The sequence below is a fragment of the Sus scrofa genome, chromosome 1, assembly GCF_054392235.1.
Source record: "Sus scrofa isolate SSC_HxYL_T2T_F1_AM1 chromosome 1, Sscrofa_HxYL_maternal_Yorkshire_Landrace_v2.0, whole genome shotgun sequence".
NCBI classification, from domain to species: Eukaryota; Metazoa; Chordata; class Mammalia; order Artiodactyla; family Suidae; genus Sus; species Sus scrofa.
This window is the reverse complement of record NC_139383.1, coordinates 51944477-51967289: the sequence shown is the minus strand read 5'-3', so window position 1 is coordinate 51967289 and position 22813 is coordinate 51944477. Positions and strand designations below refer to the sequence as shown.

The window sequence follows — 22813 nt, the reverse complement described above, 5'->3', positions numbered from 1 at the left end:
AAACTTAAAAAATAAATATCAACATCTGTGTCCCACAGGACGTTGGTGACATAAAGGATATTGGAACAAAGAAGACAATTTTCTCATTCAACAAATAATTACTAAATGTCAAATAAGTATAGGAATTGTGCCAGGTTGAACAAGATTTAGACCCTACCTAGTGGTTGAGAAAAGTCTTGACCACATGTCATTTCAGCAGAAAGAGGAATACATTCAGGAATTTGAAAGCCAGACACATCAGTGTTGGGAACGTAGAGGAGAGAAGACCATGACCCATCTTGGCTGCTCAGGGAAGATACAATTTGAAATGCAAACTTTTCGTTGGATCTAAAAAAATGGGTTTGGTTTTCATACTTGACTATAGGGGAGAAGGAATGTGAGGAAGAGGAAAAGCATCAGAAAATGGAAGATGCGTAAAAGCGTAAGCTGGGACTTGGTAGCAACTAGCCCCACTTGACTGGAACAACGGTACTCAGTGGTGTATAATACAATATAAAGTAAGGATATAAAATTAAAGCCAGTGGAAGGAGCCATGGAGATGTTGCAGTGGGGTGTGGCACACTTCTTGGGGTGCACCCAGAACTGTCATCCGGATTCAGAGTGTACGGTGCACTGGAAGAGTGAGTGTCTAGATCAGGGCTTGCAAACTCTAGTGTACATGCCCATCAGGAAGATGTGGTCAGAACAGGCTTGGGAAAGACTAGGCACTTGCAGCCCATAGGAAACTAAGCAGGTCCAGTTCTACCAGATAACCCAGTCCCTTTAGAACAAATGGAAACTTGGCTTTTGATATGAACTTTTCTAATTCACAGATGTCAAGTAACTCAAAGAGAACTTTTTATTGATTGATGGGTTGACTGATGGTTGAAAGCTGAACTCAATCCTCATGCTGACAGCTGGTAATAAGGATGTCAGAATGACCCCAACATGAATTGATTAAGGCTTCAAAGAGGATGGTGGCAGCATATGTCACCTTTCCTTCTTACAGTTTAATCAATTGATAAATTAGCTTTTAAGACAGTCATTAATAAAGTTAAGGCAGTATGATTCACAAGGAATTTAAAACTACCTGCTGGAAGCATGTCACAGTCATACACAATTAGGAAATGTATAGTTTGAATGAAAAAAACCTCATGGAATCATGTCAAAATTATATCGAATGACTGAAAAGACCACAGTTTGGCCCCAGTGATAATCATGAAGTTAAAGTTAGAAGCTGTAAGTTAAGAAGTCAGTATGAGCAGTAACTATATGGTAGTAAGTGAAGATTCATTTACTTTCACCATTAATATAGCAAAATGGCTGATTAAATTAAGAGCTCTATTTTAACCCCTAAACATCCAGTTAGAAGACTGCTTTTCTTCCACAACTAGCTATAATAATGCAAATATTTTCAATACTTATTAGAGAGAAAAGGAGGTCAGTTATTTTAACAATATTTTCAGACTAACAGCATGACTTCCATGGATCATATGATGTTAAAATCATCTTCCTACAACTTCTTTTGTGTCTCTTGCACTCCTGTTGAGTTTTTAATGAGTTATGCTTGTCAAATTAGGGACACATCTGGCAAGAAGTAAGATAAAGGAGCTTCTGAATGTCTATAGTCCTGCTCTCAGTAATCCAGGAAAGAAGTCTTTACGGACAAACCAGAGCCTAGAGACTGACCCTCTGACTGACTGTTTGGAGGGCAAACACTTCTGGAAGCACACACGCAAGACATGGCTGGAACACGGCAGGTTCTGCAGTGGGAGTGTGCTGAGGTCCTGGCAGCCAGTCCAAGCCCAGAAGGGCTTCCGGAATGGTGAGTCAGCTTCACTCTGGAAACCAGGTCACCAAGACGCTTGTCACTGTGCATGTATTATTCATCTGTCATCTCTGAGCCTTTTACAAGATTCTGTTTAAATGATAAAGATGTGGGGTCAACTCTGTAAAGAGGACTCATATAGAATGTCTGCCTTCACAGAGCTTCTCTGAGGCCTGACTGAGGGTTTCAACAGGGATGAATGAGAAATCCCTGGAGAGAAGGTGACTCTTAGGACTAAGGGTCAATATCAGAAAATCATTCTACAAGTTCAGGGTTGATTTTCCAAAATTTTAAAAGAGAATCAGTGGATTTCTCTAACACCTAGGTATCCAAACTTCAGGAGAGTCAAGCAAGTCCTTTCAAAGTCCATGAAACTGTTGGGAATATTCGTAAAAGAATCTTGATTTATGTCCTAGGCATCCATACAAGGGTGCCCATGCTATGAAAATCAGCATCTGCACAGGTGTGGTACTCAACTGTCACAAGAACTGATTCTAAGGCTGCTCTGACCTTGGGTCAGAGTGCTTTTACCTAGGGCTGCCACCATCCTGATGTGCTTGAGACCGTCTCTGGTGACAGTTCACGTCTTGGTATATTATGACTGGTTCTCCTTTTCTATCTCTTTGGACAATAAATTATATAAACACAGAACTTTAATGGCTGAGGTTATCTGCATAACAGCCAAACATCAAAGGATCTGAGCCTGAATTTACTGGACTCAAGAATCTTCAAGACTCTACTTCACTTAAACAATGTTTTTAATGATCTTCTTGGCACCGTAGCTTCCATTCCCCTGTGTTTGGCTTGTCTATTGGTTCTCTGGCTAGAGGAACAGAAACAGTGAACTCAAACCATGTTACCTCAGCACCACTGAAATCCACCTGTTTAGGAAGCTACACCTGAATTAGTCTATGTGAAAATTTCTTCTCAAGCAGGGTTTTAGAAAAATATCTACAGACTACTCTGCGCATTTTGTTAATAGGGGGGTAATGAAGTTTGCAAATGGTATTTTCTTCATTTTGGCTGCCATAAAACTGAGAACAATTTTAGAAATTAAGTGTATAAATAGATTTTCTTAAGTATACTTTACTATATTTTGTTTTAGCTAATCTATTTACTTATTTAACTTTTGTTTTCTTATTTTCATTTTTTTTTTTTGGTCTTTTTTAGGGCTGCACCCTCAGCATATGGAAATTCCTAGGCTATGGCTTGAATCAGAGCTGCAGCTGTTAGCCTACACCACAGCCACAGTAACTGGGGATCCAAGCCGTGTCTGCAACCTATACCACAGCTCACAGCAACAGAGAATCCTTAACCCACTGAGTGAAGCCAGGGATCCTCATGGATACTAGTCAGGTTCATTACCTCTGAGCCACAATGGAAACTCCCTTATTTTCAATTATATTTAATGTACAAGTCATTTCAACTCCTTTGGTAAATTGAAAAATACTAACTAAATACAAAAATTAAGATTTCAAATAAAGACTCTTAAGTCTTCCTTTCATCCTAGAAGTAATTATCATCTTTGTGCATAAAGGATACATATTAGAACTCAGAAGGCTGGCACGGTGAAATGAAACTTACAGGCAGAAGAGTCATTCATTTTTTAAAGCCAAAATAGGAAAGGGAAAATGTCACTTGTCTTGCTGGCTTAGAGGTGGCAGAAATCACAGCAACTGTCTCAATTTTTCATAATAATCCGCAGAGGTTCCCTTTAAAGTCCTTTTGAAAATGATGTGGGCTACTCACTGAAGGACAGACTGTGTGACTTAGGACCAGAAAATTTACCTCCCTGACTCTCAGGTCCTTCATCTTTAAAAGAGGGTTAACATTTCCTTCAGGTATGTTTTGTGAGAACCTAAATATAATTATATTTAAGGAGCACCCAGGAGTGTGCCCTGAGTGGAGCAGGTCCTCATTAAATGGCAACTATTATTGTTATTTTAAAAGAGAGAAGCAGCTCCTCAACAATCACAAAGACTACATCCCAAGACCTCCGTGAGTTTCCCAGTTCTCAAGCGTGCTCTATGAGACTGCAGAGAAAGTAACATCCGGGGACTGATTCCAATACTCACTGCCACATTTTCCCAAATCACCACTGCCTCACTGCTTTCAGAGAATATAATACACTAATTCATGTCACATATATTAGCCGTTGTGAGATATGGTGTCCTACTCTAAGTCTTTTTCCTGGTTCCAAAGCATTATTTTCTTATACCTCTTATTCTTTTTCCTTCCAACAGCAGACATTAGAGTTTGCTCCATTTCTAGGAGTGTTCTTCACAAAGGAATGAAATACACCTCCCTTTAGGAGAGTAATTACATATGCCTCTAAGAGCAAAACTCCTGAGTTTTCAGTGAGATGCAAGAAGACTCCAGGTGGATGGCAAGGCTCCCTTACCATCCAGTCTTTACTCCTGCAATCCATATCTGTGCTCGCAAGGTGATGGAGCACTACAGGGCTAGTTGGGTGACTCAAAAAGAGTGAAACCAACATATAAACAATAAAAGCCAAAGGTATACTGATTCTCTGTTGCTGTCTTTTTTTTTTTTCCTTGAAAATCTCATAAGCACAGAAAGGCAACACAGATTGTATATCTAGCATATCAGATCAAAGGAGCAAAGATTTCTATGGGAAGCAGTGACAAATAGTTGTGTGAGCAGTGGGGAAAGGAGGTCGAGTCCCAAGAGCCCCTGCTCTCTTCTCTGGGGATAAAGGGATGGGACCACACAGGCAGGGGAGCCAGATCTTCATTAGGGCTGGGAAGGCTTTAGGCTGCATCCAGAAAGAAACTTGCAGAAAGAGCCCTGGTCCCTGGACCTAACTAAACTTGGAGCTTACTCTCAGGAAGTAGGAGGCTGTCTTTGAGGAAGAGCAAAAGGTCGTCTTCTCTTGTTTCTTCACGAGCAGGTCACCGTAAGTGGTCTAATTCCCATTCATCACCTGGTCTAGCCCAGCACACCCGGTGTGACAGCAGCAGCATCCTCCCAGAAGCCCATTCCCACCAGTCTTTGGGTACAACCTGGTGATGTCCTTTTTCACAGAAAGAGTGTACATTTACAAACATCTAAATGAATGAACTGTCATGCACAGCTACGTCTGTGTTACATTATTAGTTGAGCGACTGTGTAATCAACAAGGAAGAGAAGAACGCACGTTCAGAAAATATAGATGTGCTACCTAGAGCAGCTAACCAGTTCTCACTGCCACTGGGTAAACTGCATTATCACTTTGACATGTGAGGAAACTGAGATTAAATGAGTCTCCCATAATGGTAGAACCAACAAGGGGCACTGAAACACAAAATCCAGGTCAGGCAGATCTCAAAGTTCACAATCTTGACAGTTTACCATGCTCACTCTCCAGAGAATTCTAAATGATAGATATTTTATCATCTGAATAGATGCAAAGGAAGTAAGAGCAGCTGTGACCAGCAAAGGATGCATGTCTGTAGATACAAAAGACTGGAAAGGAAATGTCCAGAGTTCCCTTGGGGACCCTGGTCCTTATTTCTCACTGTTCCTCTGGTCCATCTTTATCCTTCTTCCTGGGATTCTGCAAGACACTCCGATAGCTCTTTAGCAACCCAGATGGGGTTCTCCGACTCACAAAGGAAAACATGCCACTCCCCACCTGTGCCCCACCAGTGCCACTGTGGCAGCCATGGAGGTTGGGGGTGCTGAATGCTCTCATGATGATGGGCCATGTTTCACCCCAGCCACACAGACCCACATTATTTCATTTCAGAAAAGGCCGCTGTGTTGAAGGGCAATTCAACAGTTTTAACCACTTGACACTTAACTATGTGCATTGCTGTCTTATCGATAAATAGCTGTAGAATTCTGGGAGATCTACCATAGGTTGTGAAATTTGAGCAAAGCCAAAGATGTCAGGAAGAATGCATAAAAAATGATGCATTTGTTTCCCCCTTGCTGGTATCACCACTGATCTGTCAGCATTGCATTTCTTTAGTCATTTAATAAAACTACTGTTGATCATCTTGGGATGCATTAGAATTTAAAAAAAACCAGCTAAATGGCCATTAAATTATATTAATACTTTGCAAAATAAATTGCTAATTAGTGTAAAAGAGGAGAGTGCACTAAAATAATTATAACTTGTTTCAATACACTTTTAATTTGATCAGGAAGTATGTCTAAATTTGCTGGGCTCTCAGGGTCGGTGGTTGCGGCTTGCTGCCATTACTAAGCTCTATGGTGTTATGATTTGGTATTCTCACCATAAGAGGAGTGTTCCCACGCTTGTCCACTAAGGTTCACAACCAATTTTCTCAGGATTCTGCCTCTACAAACCCACAAACAATGGCCCGGCATCAGGTCCTACAAGCTACAAGAGGAAGAGGTTAGAACACAGCCTCTGTTGTGAGACTGCCCAGATTTAAATTCTGGCCCTGCTGCTCCTTAGCTCAGTGAACTCTGACAAGTCACTTACCTCTTCTGGACCTCTGTTTCCAATGGGTTATAAGAGCACCCCATACACACAGTAAACATTCAACATTGCTATGAGAATTCTGTGCAGTTCTTCCTTCTCTCCCTACCCTTACAAACTGAACAAGATTAATGCAAAGAGTGTGCCTTGTTGAGAAGAGAAAAATAATCTCCAGAGTCAAGTTCAAAGCAGGCCTTATTGTCCATACTCTCAAAGATCAAGGAAGTTCAACCAGCTCCTGGCCTTTGTCAGAATGAGAGAGTGAAGAGGGCTGGGGCAGGAAAGTGGTACCATCTGGAGGAGTCATTGAACTGAGATGAAGATAGCTTTCTCTTTACCCGCCTCTGTTAGTCACATTCCATTTCTGAAGTATCATTGAGCCTTATATGTCCATCCACCAAGCTGGGGCCTGGCCATAACCTCTGGTCCCCAAGGTGGACCAGATGCCACTAGCCCTGCAGAAAGTATTGGCAGCTGCAGGCTCATCGCCTGGCAGGGAAAGGCAGAGAGAAGGAGGATTATGAGAGCCCTTCCTGGAGGCCCCCACTGGTACACTGCACATACACAGTTCCCCTTAGACCTTCTAAGGGCCCACCACAGAAACCCAGGTGAGGGCAGGCATCTGGACATCTGCGCGAGCCAGGGCTGGGCGTGGGGATGAGAGAAGCTGTGATGGCTCAGAAGAGGTCAGACACAGCCTGCATGCTCTAAGGATGGCCTTTTCCTCTCCCACTTCTAAAAGCCAGAGCAGAGAAGAAGGAGCAGGTGTCAAAATCAGACCATGGCCCACGCCCTCGAGCCCACATGGGCCACAGCAGGGCTGCACCCCAAGTGCTCCACACTGAGGAGGAGGGAAGAGAAGGCATGGAAGGCAGCCGCTGCACATCACAGGTGAGGCTGAAATATTAAAGAGGATGGACCCTCTCACTCCCAACACCAGTTTGCTCTTGTTAAGTGACTGTGACTGGACATGACAGAATTGGACCAAGATGGCTCTAACAGAGACTGACTCAGAGTAGGAAGGAGAGCCGTGCGGGGCCCCAAGGAGGGGGTTTTTACTGAGAAACAAGGAATAATCTGATGCCTTCTCCTCATGAGGTGGGACTTCTCAAACCAAATATTTCTTTTAAGAAGGCAGCCATAGCCATTTCGGACATGGGTCAGTCACAGGGCACACAGCTGTGCTCAGGTCTGTCCCCCCGCAGAATCATGGGCAGTTTGCAAACTCCTGATCTCTGTGGAACCTGTTAGCCTCTTAAAAAAAATCATTCTTCCTTTATCCTGATTCTCTCAAATTGGGGAAGTAGAGTCACTGGCTTCTCTTTAGTCTCTCTGGACAGGTCTTCAGGGTGGATTCTTCAGTTTCACACTGAAAAAGGTACTTTGGCTCCAATAAGCAAAGGGACTGTCACATGAAATGAATATTTACATATATATATATAGATACACTTATTTTATAGATACACACACACATACACATATGTAGTGGCATCTAAGTTACAATAGTAATCAAGTGCTTTTTAGGGAAAAAAATGTAGAAGTATTAGACTAATCTGCTAAAAATAGGTAGCAAGAATCAACAATGAAAGTGTAAAGAAATGGTATACTCACCCTTTTCCCTACATTCTTCTTCTTTTTTTTTTTTTTTTTTTTTTTGTCTTTTTGCTATTTCTTGGGCCGCTCCCGCGGCATATGGAGGTTCCCAGGCTAGGGGTCCAATCGGAGCTGTAGCCACCGGCCTATGCCAGAGCCACAGCAACGTGGGATCCGAGCCGCATCTACAACCTACACCACAGCTCACAGCAATGCCGGATCGTTAACCCACTGAGCAAGGCCAGGGATTGAACCTGCAACCTCATGGTTCCTAGTTGGATTCGTTAACCACTGCGCCACGACGGGAACTCCACCCTCCATTATTCTTCTTAGGGCTCCCCAAACAAAGGCCATATCTTACAAAATATTTTATATCAGAAGGGAGGTCATTTTAGGGGTTATGGGTAAAGCCACACATGTTTCATGTTGTTTGGCGAGCTGACCCTGTCCCTCAGTTTTCAGGGATAAAAGCCATCCGGGGACTGTTCTGCCTTTGCTGGTTAAGTTACATAAGGACACCTACCCTCCCACTTTCTGACTTCCTGATCCACAGTAAATGCTATTAGAATGCCCACAGCCCTGTTGCTATTGAACTTGGCTTTATAACTACAATTAGATAAATTTGACTCTATAAACTACAATTTGATGTTGCAACTTGTGGATTCTTCTGCACTAAGAAGTTCTCAGTCATCTGCCTTCACTGTTGAATTGTCAGAAGGGATGAGTGGCCAGATTCCAAGCTCTAAAGTCTTGAGGCTGGTTCCTACCTGATCAGCAAACACGGAAGGAAAAACAAACAAACAAAAATCCCCCTAGAGAAAGATAGCAGTTTCTGGTTCCTGTGTCCTAACTCGGGGCCTCGGCTGCCAAGAATCAGATAATCTTGCTTTCTGGGTGGCTTATCTGTATCCCAGATTTCCTGAGCTTGACCCCTGATATTCCCACTGTCTTGCTCTTGGGGACCCTGTCCTCTGGTCCACCCTGAACTCACTTCAGAGCAGCCCTGTTCCCAGCCATGCTGCTGGTCCTCTGAGAGCATCTCTCCATCTGCTCCCCTAGTCTTTGTTCAGTCTTTCCCTGCAGCCCCGCCCTTCCTTCCGTGTCTCACCTGCCACCACCCTGGGGCACATCCACCTCCAGGACAAGATGCTGACATCAGTTCAAGAGCTGGAAGGTAATACATGCTCTGCAGTTTATACGGACTGCTGTCAGCCCTCCCCCAAGTATTTTAACTGCACTAAGAAACACATAGCTTAATCTCGGGCCAGAGTAATGAATGTATTCCCCATTCTCAACCTGTTTCTCATAATTAAAGTTTAAAGGTAAGAAAATAACTTTTGATGTGATAATAACCTTTTCATTAACATTTTTATATTTAATCCTATTTCCCAGCAGGCTGTTGATGAAACACTTCACTCACCAGGCCCAGTTCCTTCATTATGATACTACTACCCACTGCTATAAATATAGATTGTTCCTTCTCCAACTTTCCATTTTCTATTTTCTTTTCTTTTCTACATCCTGTACACATAGTCAAAATCTATCCTGTAACTCTCAAGAAAGCAACATGTAGGCCACATTTTGTTGCAGGTCCCCGATGAAAGGCAAAGCTTTCCTGCAATGCTGAAGGACAGCAAGGCTCAGGGAAAGGGTGACACAGAAATACAGGGACCATGTTGGCTGAGAAACAGCAACGGCAGGGCCTGAGAGGAAATGTTTCATTGGGAAATCCTCGCACTTTGGATGCAAGAGCCATTGAACCACACCCTGGTGCAGGGCTAGATTTTTACACTGTCAGCTAAAGTAATTCTTGCTGTAATACAAGATGAAGATATTTGTAATATTTATTTTGTGCCCACTGTCCACCATTCCTACTCAAAATCATGATGATACCTAAGACTATGCATATATTTTCACCACTGTGGATGGATCATCACAGTTTGCAGGTGTCTCAACAAATATGCTATTTTAACCAAAGGGTGGTAGACGGAATGTAATGGCCAATCTCACTCAGATCATAAGACAAGTCCTGAGGGAACAATGAAGGTTATATTCAAGGCCAACACAAAGAGCGATAACTCCTTTCTTTCTTTAGAATCTCTGTGATCCAAACAATATCCCAAAAAATGACTTTAGTTTCATTTAAGTAATGTAACAGTGACATTACATGACTGTTACAGTAACAGAGACTTTACATCACACTTCTCCATTCAAGCTAGCAATGTCTTATAAGTCTAACTCTGAATTGTACCCTATTGTAAAAAAATATTAAAAGATCTGGGGAGTAACAAAACTTTAACTTAAAAAAAATATATTTTAAGTTAGAATAACACCAATAACACCTGAAAGAGGTTATTTCTCCTTCCTACTTCCCTGGTTTCTAAAACTAGAATTTGTAACACGAATACCATAGTACAAATCCATTTTTTCCCCTCAAATGATCTTTTTACATTTTACTCCTGATTTCCTTGGACCTCAAAACTCACTCTTAAAACGAATATTTGGAAAGAAAGTATTCTGAAATAGAAAATTTAATGACATTTTTATTTTAAGATTTGAGCAAGCTTCATCATGCTATCTGGACCTTTCAGACAAGCATAAGGCTGAGATAACTGGTAGCTTAAGATGGAAAAGGCAACTGACATGCCAGGCTCTGAATAAGGACTCTAAGATCCTCCTGGCCCCTGTGAACCATGGCTGTCCTAGGAGGCCCACTGGGAAGCAATAAAGGTATCACCAATAAGTGAGAAGATCACGCCTGTGTAAAAGGAGAACTGAGGAGGTTCTAGGAGCTCTCTTTTGGGTAGAACTATCATCATGGATCTTCTGATGCTGCTTGGAAACTGCAATCAAAAGGTGCCTGTCAAACTCACCCTTTTTTATAGACATTGACTCCATGTACTTTCTGGTTAACTTCTGCTAAAACATATAGATCTATTCTGATTTGAAGAACTGAATTTGTCTCTGAGACATTGGGAAAGAATTAGAACTCATGCTGACTAGGATGAGTCTACAGTAAGTTAAAACCACTGTATTAAATATAAATGGCAAAAATTCAGATTGAGTTTTCTAAATAATTTCACACTTTCATAGAGTAACTTCTCTCTTTTTATTTTCCAACATTCTAATTTTACTGATGAAAATCAGGTAATTCTTTCCATAAAGGAAAACAAAACTAATTTTATAAACTGTGTTCGGTGTGTTTATGCTTGTGTTCAGTAACTACTTGTGAAGCCTGCATTGTTAGGTGTAGTCTTTCACATCCCATGTTAGAAGGATAGCTACAAAGCCTGTTATTGTTCTGGCCAATCTCATGGCACTTTCCTCCTCTCTAGCCAGGTTGGCCCCCTTACTTCCGCAAGAACTCCCTGGAAAAACACTGACCTCAGAGATTTGCACATGTCGCACCAGCTACATCAAACCTTCCCCTGCTTATCTAGCTCACTCTCACATCCTTTTCAAGTCCTTGCACAAGTGCTACTTTCTCATGGAGACAGCCCCAACTACCATACCTGAATACACAAATACATCCTTCCCTATGACTTCTGAGCCTACTTCTCTCTCCTTTCTTGGCCATTTAGTATCTTCTAATATAACATAAATTATTTTTATTAATTTTATCTTTTGTCTCTACCCAGTATAATATAAGCTCCATGAGGGAGGGATTTTTGTTTTATTCAGTTTGTATTCCAAAAATCTTTAAGTGCCAACCACTCACAGTTGTTGAATGAATAAATTGTTTGGCCAGTAGAAGTATTGGGTTTGGAGCTACTACAATTCGCGTGCTACCTCGGATAATGGAAATGGGAAGTAATCCACAACTAACTACCCAACAAACTGAAAGAGTTTGACAAATAGTTCCAATTGGGGTGCAACTGATTTTTCAGTCATAGCCCACATAAAAGAACAAGACTTTAACTGAGATTTCTTGGTTAGAAAAATAATGTTAAAAGCCACTTAATTCTACAAAGTAATTAATACTAACCTGTTTATTTTATAGGCCTGGTGTCAATTTTATGAAAGGAGAATCTGGATGAAATTTGTAGGTCCTTTAATTGACTCCCTTCTACACTGCCAGCTAGGTCAGAATAGCTGTAAAGTAGCCTCTATAGCTTATGGACATGGCAGGTAAACTTTTTGAAAGCTGTTTTTTGGTTCCATTAGCCTCCTATCTCTCATATAGTATATTCATGTCTTTAAATTTGGTATTACAAGGCATTTAATTCAGGCAGATTGGCAAACTGCTTAAGGGTGGCTGGTCGCTAGGAATTAAAATACAGTAGCCCAATAACATATGATTATCATTTCTAGCCATTATTCCACAGAATCCCTCCTTTGTAGTATTTAGAAGGCCATCAAATAAATTGTGAAACTGAAGATTCCAGGTTTGCATTTAGATTTAATTTGGAATTGCTGAGTGTCACATTGCTGCTTCTGGGAAACAAAACTCTAATAAGTAGTTAAGTCTGATGAGCTTATTCAAAGAATCTCAAAACTACAATGAGGAGAGAAGCAGAAAGAGAAAATCAATCTCTGCAGTGGGCAGGGTCACACAAAAAGGCTGTGAGCAGCTAAAACCAGAAGCCTAGACTTGCTCTGTTACGCAGGTCACTCCCAATTGCAAAGCATAACATTTTAGGCCATAAAAAAAAAAAAGACTTTTTTTTTATAACTGCATATTTTTCTATAATGAAGAGAGGTATTTGAGTCATTAACAGAAATAGTATTTACTTTCCGAAGTAAGGTGACTTTAAATTATATTTCCTAAATCTAAAGACATTTTTAAGTCTCTATTCTATGCAAAGACTCAAATCACAGGAGAACAGCAGACTACTATATCTTACAGTTAAAGACGAAGGAGGTATATTGATCACAGAAGAGACTGTTTAAATGGTCTAAAATATCTATTTTCTGCGGTCATTGGCCTGAAGCAAATATTCAAGGCAAACATTCTACAAAAGTAAAATTCCCCCAGAATTCCATGTTTTTTAAAATGAAACCTAAAATTTCAGTTCTCAGTATAAATGTTCTAAAGCATTCATTTCCCACCTGTCTCCAGATTCCAATGTATAGCACATAACCTTGCTAAAAATAATAAATAAAAATATGAATAAACACAATAGTACCCATATGGTTGGCTTCCCTTAAAGTCCTTCTGTCTTATTCATAAATATATATGCTTCTGTTCCTATCTTTTTCTCTCTAGCAGAAATAATTTCTTTTCTTTCCTTTTTTTTTCTTTCTAGGGCTGCATTCTTGGCACATGGAGGTTCCCAGGCTAGGGGTCTGATCGGAGCTATAGCTGCTGGCCTACACCAGAGCCACAGCAATGCCACATCCAAGCCACATCTGTGACCTATACCACAGCTCACGGCAATGCTGGATCCTTAACCCACTGAGTGAGGCCAGGGATCGAACCCACATCCTCATGGTTACTACTCGGATTCATTTCTGCTGTGTCACAACTGGAACTTCCAGGAATAATTTCTTTTCTAATAAAGGCTGGTCTAGCTGAATATGAATGGACATGGGCCCTCTAGCACCCTCAGCAACCTAGTTCATCAGATGTACTCCTCTGTATCTTCAAACTTTTCCAGAACTGTGGCTTCTAGTGTCTAAGCATGGTCACGTTTCCTCAAGAAAACATCCACCCCATCTCACTCCCCAGCCCACCCTCTGACTCACATACTCACAAAGATGGATGAGAACAGTGTCAGGCAGCACTTTTCAAACAGACCTGATGGTTATGTAAACACAGAACCTAAACTTAAGGCTCATACCCAGGCTGGTCCTAGAGCTCAACAACTTTTTTTTTTTTTTTAAATATGGAACACTTCACGAATTTGCGTGTCATCCTTGCGCAGGGGCCATGCTAATCTTCTCTGTATCGTTCCAATTTTAGTATATGTGCTGCCGAAGCGAGCACTCATCAACTTCTTGAGAGTTCAAAAGAGACATGTGGCCATCAGTCACTATTGGCCCAATCATTAAAGCACTAATATACATATCTGGAGTCCTACATACCATAATATATACACAGAAGCTATTGGGTTTTGATTATATTATTGGCAATTTTGCTTTCTTTTTTGTTTAATTGCATTTTTTTAAAATGTACATATAAATTAAAATAAATTTCTTGAAATTTTATTCACTAAGATTTTTTACTCAGAGATTTCTCAGCGTTACATCTTTACTTAAAGCTATAATTAGAGAAATAATCACATCAGTAAATAAAGTTGAGGTGTAGTAAATCAGACAGAAAGGGGGAAATTCTCTTTAAAAGTATCTTACAATTTTCTAAAAGCAATATCAGATTATATTTGATAAACTCACTGGTAAACTGAATGTTCTCAAAGGAACAGAATCAGAATTTTAGAGTTAAACCAAATATTCCTGACAGAATATATCCTCAAAAAGAAAAAAAAAAAAATCAATGAATGATCTAGGCACAAAATTGCACCATGCAATTACATCCAGTTTTTTTTGTTGATCAATTTTAATGCTGACATTCCCTTCACACTCAGAGGCCATCAGGGACTTTCTGGAAGAACCACACAGTGTATACAAAACATCAACAAGTAACAGTTTGATTTTTTAAAGATTTTCTTTCTAGATTTTTAAGGTAGGAAGATAAAAATGTCAGCTATGAACCCTTCTATTTCTTTATCATTTCCTTTTCTTTTCTAAGAGAAAGCTGTGGCAGAACGGAACTTGCCTTTTGAGGAACTTCTTATTTTACATTCACAATTATCAGTGATGCAAATAATCTTGCAAGTGTGTGAGTGTGTGTGTTAGTGTGCGCCAGTGTCTTCTATGATGGTGGCATTATACACCACGATTCTAAGATAAACTGAAACATGGAAAAAATTATAATTAGTACCAAGTGGGTGTAGTGTAAGAGCTAAAAAAGCAAAGTAAGAAAGTTGAGATTCATTTTCATATTCAATTCAGGTACTGTCTGAGGCTTGCTTTCGGGTGATTTCGGATTGTTAGAACACTTAAGCTGTCTCCAAATTTTCCAAATGATTAACAGTGCTTCATAAAACTTTCCTGTGCTTCCTCTGTATACTGCATTTTTTCCTCCCTTATTAGCATGCTGTGTTTAGAGATTACAGAACAAGAATGGTCCTATCTAGTGTATCTCAAAGAGTATTTCTAATAGAGATGTCTTTCCCATTATACAGGTTCTTAACATGCAGAATATAGCAAAATACTTAAAAATGGGTCCACGGGATTTTTCCAACTGGTACTAGTGTAAGATATAAAATGATGACCCAAAATATTTGGTCCACGGGGACCACTATGAGACTAGTGAGTGGAAAAAAGCACTATTCTCTTAGTATTCAGAATACTCAAAAGCAATGCATTTTTAAAAATCATAAATCACCTAAGAACAAGCTTCAGACAACACCTGAATTGGATATGAAAACTAATCTTAACCTTTCTACTTTGCTTTGTAAGTTCTTTCTATAGCACCCACCCAGTTTTTTAAGTATTTTACTATGTTTGACTTGTTAAAAACTTTACAATGTGAAAGGAAGAGGCAACTCCATTAGAAATATCCTTTGAGGTACAAGAGACTAGATTATTTATCTGTAACTCCCTAAGCATAACATGCTAACCTCAATTAAGGAAAAGAGAAAAAAATGCAACAGAGGATGCAACAGAGTGTTTTAAGAACACTATTAATAATTTGGGGAAATTGCAGACAACTGAAGTGTCTGTTTTTTGTTTGTTTTTTGAAGTGTGTTTATAAAAAATGACTGAAATAAATTATAGCCCAAGTTGGGAGTTCCCATCGTGGCGCAGTGGTTAACGAATCCGACTAGGAACCATGAGGTTGCGGGTTCGGTCCCTGCCCTTGCTCAGTGGGTTAACGATCCGGCGTTGCCGTGAGCTGTGGTGTAGGTTGCAGACGCGGCTCGGATCCCGCGTTGCTGTGGCTCTGGCGTAGGCCGGTGGGTACAGCTCCGATTCAACCCCTAGCCCGGGAACCTCCATATGCCGCGGGAGCGGCCCAAGAAATAGCAACAACAACAACAACAAAGACAAAAAAAGACAAAAAATAAATAAATAAATAAAAAGAAATTATAGCCCAACTGTACAGTGACATATTCTCCAAATATTAACCATAATGCGTAGAAAAATACTTACTGACATAACATATGTTGTCTATACTTTTTAAGACAACTTATATATGTGAGGAGATTTGGAGTAATTATTAAATTTTTCCTTTTGTTTATCTAGATTAAAAAATACTTTTGAAAATAATATTAGTGGAAACTCATCAAAACCTCAAGGCACAACTACTGCAATGATACTTTTGAAAAATATGTATTGACAGAGGCTTTCTCCATTAGAGGGCAGCTCCTGTTGGCAGGATTCTTGTCTAAAGATTTGGGCATCTGCAGTGAAGACCATTCAAGGTTGACTCCTCAACTACATTAAGACTACTTAGCTTTATATAGTAGCTGATCTGGATTTACTGGGTGAGAGTTTAGTAATTTTTTTTTTTTTTTTCGTTAGGGTGCATCCATGGCATATGGAAGTTCCTAGGCTAAGGGTCGAATAGGAGCTGCAGCTGCTGGCCTACACCACAGCCACAACTGTGCCGGATCTGAGCCACGTCTGCAACCTACACCACAGCTCACAGCAATGCCAGACCCTTAACCCATTAAGCAAAGCCAGGGATCAAACTTGCGTCATCATGGATACTAGTTGGGTTCATTGATGCTGAGCCACAACAGGAACTCCCTAGTAAATTTTTGAAGAAACTAATTAACAATATTGTGTATGTTACTATATTAGAATATGCACATTTAGAAAGGATATTTAAACCATTTTTTAAATTGAAGTATAACTAATTTACAATGTTGTGTTAGTTTCAGGTGTACAGCACAGTGATAATAGTTATGTTTTATATATATATACACACACATACATATATATTCTTTTTCAGATTCTTTTCCATTATAGGTTATTACAACATATTGACATGGTACTCTGTGCTGTACAGTAGTCCTTGTTGTTTATCTATTTTATATGTGGTAGTATGTATATGTTAATCCCAAACCCCTAATTTATCCCTCCTCCCTCTTCCCTTTTGGTAATCATAAAACGATCTTTTATCTAACAATCTAACAATCTCCCCAACCAGAGTTATGTTTTCTATGTCTGTTTTGTTTTGTAAATAAGTTCATCTGCATCATTTTTTAGATTCCACGTAAGTGATATCATATGTTATTTGTCTTTGACTTACTTAGTATGATTAATCTCAAGTCAAATAACTATAATGTTTCCATCCATGTTGCTACAAATGACATTATTTCATTCATTTTTATGGTTGAATAGTATTCCATTGCATATATGTATCACATCCTCTTTATCCATCTATTGATGAACACTTAGGTTCCTTCCATGTCCTGGCTATTGTAAATAGTGCTGCAAAGAACATTGGGGAGCATGTGTCTTATCAAATTAGAATTTCAAACAGGAAGACAATATATAATGTAAAACGACATTTGAGAATCCCAGCTGAAAGTGCCATGAATGAGATTCTACCTATCAAGGAGGAAATAGACTAAGAGAGTAATTTAGATTTGGAATTTGGGGTTATGTAAGCCTCATTGTGAATCCTTGCTTTACCATTTATCAGTTTTGTTTATTTGGACAAATGACTTAACTTTACTAAGCCTCAATTCCCTCATCTGTCAAAGTGAAATGATGAAAGGACCTACTCTATGGGGTTGTTGTCAAGATTACATGATGAGAAACAAGAAAAGTATGTGTTTGTGCTTGCATAGCACATGGTTTGTGCTTAGTAAGTGATAAAAACACACGAGGGCTAGGGATCCCATTCCCTGATAATTCATGCACATCCCCTAGTTATTTTTTGGCCAGCATATAGAATGGAAACCAGCTTGTAAGGAGTGGGGTCTTATAAGACAAGAAAAAGTAGTAACAGTAAGAACATAATTTAAAATTTGGTAGTAAGAGAAACATCACAGCCATATCAAGTAAAGCTTCATCAAGCCACAATGTTAAGAGATCACCTAACAAGGAAGAGCTGAATCTCAATCTTCAGATTTTTTAATATATAAGCATTTTAAGTTAAGACAAACAATTACTTTTGATACCATTTGAAATACATATATCCAAACAGTTTTTTAGGATTTCATATTATACTCCTTTTCTATGAACCCAGATAAATTTTAAAAACCTCTTTGAATTATCTAAAAATGAATAAAAATCTAGGAAGATGGGTTGACATCATATACCAAAAGAGGGATTAATGTAAAGTGTGTGTCCATATGTACACACACATGCTTACATATGAAATTCGTCAATGCACTCTAGAAAAGTGTGTTTGATGTGTGTTTGCACTAACTACAAGGTGAGCAGGACAGTACAGAATATCTGCAATGATCATTGGACAATAAAATAACAAATAGGTTTTCAAGCAAGTGGGGTGTTAGGAGTTAAAAATATACATTATTATTAATAAAATGAATCCTATCTTTTCAATATTGAAAAGAAACTTCTAAAATTAAAGATTACAATCAAATCATTAATTTGGTTGGCAAACTTTGGAGCAAACAAAGGTGAGACAATAAAATGATCTTTTATCTAAATATCTCCCCAACCAGAGTTATGAAAAAGCTAAAAAGTTTAGATTCAAAAGCTGAACTTAAGTATTACTGGATATATATTAAACTTCCTTGAAATAGCATTGCTAACAGCCTGTAAATATGAAGAATAAGCCAAACCACCTACCTTTTAAAATATGTAATTGAACCAAAAATATTATTTATTAAGTGGGTTAAAGCCACAGCAAAAATAAAGAATAGGTCAGTGGAAACTGGGAACATTTTAAAATTCATATTAACTTCCTGGGATGTGTTTGATGATGAGGTACAGTGCATGGCACTGCCATTCTTTATGTAGTAGATTCTCCAACTTATTGGAATATCCCATCTCAAAAGGACCTAATTGCCTCCCATAATAAGAATAATAATGATAAATGAAAAAGCATGGCAACAAATCACATATAAAGTAACTCCCTTAAGGATAACAGCCGATTTTTCAGCAGAAACTCTATAAGCCAGAAGGGAGTGGCAAGATATATATATGAAGTGATGAAGAGGAGGAACCTAGAACCAAGAATATCTACCCAGCAAAGCTCTTATTCAGATTTGATAGAGAGATCAAAAGCTTTATAGGCAAGCAAAAGCTAAGAGAATTCAGCTCCTCCAAACCAGTTCTACATCAACTACTAAAGGAACTTCCCTAAGTAGAACAGGAAAAGCCACAATTAGAAACAAGAATATTATAAATGAAAAAGCTCACTGGTTAAGGCAAAGATAATATAAAAGTAGGAAATCACCCACTGACAAATATGATATCAAAACTAGCAAGCCTAAGAAGAGGAGAGGACAAATTCAGAACATTGAAAATGCATTTGAAATTAAGAGACCAGCAACCAGAAACAATTCTGCACACATATACATGGTTATATCAAACTATAATGGGAAACACAAATCAAATAACAATAATGTTTACACACAAAAAAGAAAACAACAAGCCAAACATAACACTAAAGAGAGTTAGAAAATGACAAGAGAAGATGACAAAAAGAGGAAGGGAAGAAAAGAGACCCCAAATAGCAACTCCAAAATATTAAGAAAATGACAATAACTACATACTTATCCATAATTACATTGAATGTAAATGGATTAAATGCTCCAACTAACAGACAGAGATTGGCTGAATGGATACAAAAACAAGGCCTATATACATGCTGCTTACAAGAGACCCACTTCAGATATAAGGACACATACAGACTTAAGTGAGGGGATGGAAGAAAAACATTACATGTAAATTGGAAATTACAGAAGAGCAGAGTAGCAATACTCATACCAGATAAAATAGATTTTAAAGAAGGTCACAAGAGAAAGAGGTATATTACATAATGATTAAAGGATCAATACAAGAATAAATAACAATTTTAAATATACATGCGCCCAACATAGGAGCAGCACAATATATAAGGCAACTACTAACAGTTATAAAAGAATTGACAGTAACGCAATAATAGTGGGTAACTTTAACACCCCACTTATAGAAATGGACAGACCATTCAGATAGAAAATCAACAAGAAAACACAGGCCTTAAAAGATACACTAGACCCAAACAGACGTAACTGATATCTATAGCACTTTTCCCCCCCAAACAGCAGAATATACTTTCTTCTCAAGTGCACATGGAAAATTCTACAGGATGGATCACATTTTAGGCCACAGATCAAGCCTTGGTAAATTTTAAAAAACTGAAATTATTTCAAGCATTTTCTCTGACCACAATGCTATGACTCTGGAAATCAATGACAAGAAAACAGCAAACAAACAAACACCTCTCCTGGAAGCTAAACCATATGCTGCTAAACAACCAATAGATCACTGAAGAAATCAAAGAGGAAATAAAAAAGATACTTAGAGACAAATGACAATGAAGATACAACAATCCAAACTCTACGGGACATAGCAAAAGCAGTTCTGAGAGGGAAGAACAATAGCAATACAATCTTATCTCAGGAAAAAAGAAAAAACTCAAATAAACAACCTAACCTTACACCTTAAACACCTAGAGAATGAAGAGCAGAAAAAGCCCAAAATTAGTAGACGGAAAGAAGTCATAAAAATTAGAGCAGAAATTAATAACATAGAGACAAAGAAAACAATAGAGAAGATCAATCAAAGGAAAAGTTGGTTCTCTGAAAAGATCAGCAAAATTTGATAAACCTTTAGCCAGACTCATCAGGAAAAAAAGGGAGAGGGTTCAAATCAATAAAATTAGAAATGAAAAAAGGGAAATTACAACTGAGACCACAGTAATACAAAGGATCATGAGAGACTACTCTGAGCATCTGTATGCCAGTAGAATGGACAACCTAGAAGAAATGGACAGATTCTTACAATGGTACAATCTATCAAGACTGAACCAGGAAGAAATAGAAAATATGAATAGACCAGTCACAAGTGCTGAAATTGAAAATGTGATTAAAAAACTTCAAAAAACCCCACAAAAGTCGAAGACCTGATGGCTTCTTAGCTGAATTCTATCAAACATTCAGAGAAGAGTTAATACCTCTTCTTCTGAAACTTCCAAAAAACTGCGGAGGAAGAAACAATCATGAGATCATTCTATGAAGCCACTATCACCCTCATACCAAAACCAGATAAAGATACCACAAAAAAAGAAAATTATAGGCCAATAACATGGATGAACATAGATGCAAAAATTCTCAACAAAATACTAGCTAGCTGCATACAAATATATATTAAAAAGATCATGCACAATGATCAAGTAGGATTTATCCTAGGGAAGCAAGTATTCTCCAATATTGATAAATTTATTGATATGATACACCACATCAGCATACTGAAAAATAAAAACTATATGAATATCTCAATAGATGCAGAAAAAGCTTTTGACAAAATTCAATACCCATTCCTGATAAAAAACTCTCCAGAGAGTGGGCATAGAGGGGAACTAACTCAATATAATAAAAGCTGTGTATGACAAACCCACAGCTAACATCATTCTCAACAGTGAAAAACTGAAAGCATTTCCACTGCAACCAGGAACAAGACAAGGATGTCCACTTTCATCAATGTTATGCAACATAGTTTGGGAAGTCCTAGCCATGGCAATAAGAAAAGAAAAAGAAATAAATGGAATCCAAATTGTAAAAGAAAAAGTAAAGCTATCACTGTTTGCAGATGACATGATACATACCTAGAAAATCCTAAAGACACTACCAGAAAACTGTTAGAGCTCGTCAATGAATTTGGTAAAGTTGCAGGATACAAAATCAATACCCAGAAATTGACTGCATTTCTGTATACTAACAATGAAAGATCAGAAAGAGAAAATAGGGAAACCATACCATTTACCATTGGATCAAAAGGAATAAAATACCTAGGAATAAACCTACCTAAAGAGGCAACAAACTTGTACTCTGAAAACTATAAAATGCTGATGAAAGAAATCAAAGATGACACAAATAGATGGAAAGATATACCATGCTACCATGCTCTTGGATTGGAAGAATTAATATAGTCAAAATTAAAACACTACCTAAGGCAATCTACAGATTCAATTCAATCCCTATCAAATTACCAATGACATTCTTTACAGAACTAGAACAAACTATTTTAGAGTTTGTATGGAAACAGAAAAGACCTCAAATAGTCAAAGCAATATTGAAAAGAAGAAACAGGAGTTCCCGTCGTGGTGCAGTGGTTAACGAATCCGACTAGGAACCATGAGGTTGTGGGTTCGATCCCTGCCCTTGCTCAGTGGGTTAACGATCCAGCATTGCCATGAGCTGTGGTGTAGGTTGCAGACGCGGCTCGGATCCCACGTTGCTGTGGCTCCGGCGTAGGCTGGCAGCTACAGCTCTGATTCGACCCCTAGCCTGGGAACCTCCATATGCTGCAGGAGCAGCCCAAAGAAATAGCAAAAAGACAAAAAAAAAAAAAAGAAAAAGAAAAAAAAAGAAAAGAAAAGAAGAAACAGAACTGGAGGAATCAGGTTCCCTGGCTTCAGACTATACTACAAAGTTACAGTCATCAAAACAGTAAAGTACTGGCACAAAAGCAGAAATATAGATCAATGGAACAGGATAGAAAGCCCAGAAATTAACACAAGAACCTGTGGCCAACTCATCTGTGAAAAGAAGGCAAGAACATACAGTGAAGGAGAGATAGCGTCTATTCTATAAATGGTGCTGGGAAAACTGGACAACTGCATGTGAGAGAATGAAATTAGAACATTTTCTAACAAAATACACAAAATAAGCTCAGATTAAAGACCTAAATATAAGGCCAGAAACTATAAAACTCCTAGAGGAAAACATCAGCAGAACACTCTTAACATAAACCACAGCAACATCTTGTTTGGT

At 38.6% G+C, this 22813-nt stretch overlaps 1 protein-coding gene and 1 non-coding gene across 51 annotated transcripts in view; both read right to left on the bottom strand.

Annotated features, from left to right (window-relative positions):
- The window catches only part of RIMS1 (regulating synaptic membrane exocytosis 1), a 462151-nt gene that overhangs the window by 291147 nt on the left and 148191 nt on the right, over positions 1 to 22813 (bottom strand). The window lies entirely within an intron of this gene.
- Positions 13670 to 13776, bottom strand: LOC146406074 (U6 spliceosomal RNA). The gene has a single exon (XR_014832678.1). It is a non-coding gene; the product is annotated as a U6 spliceosomal RNA (small nuclear RNA).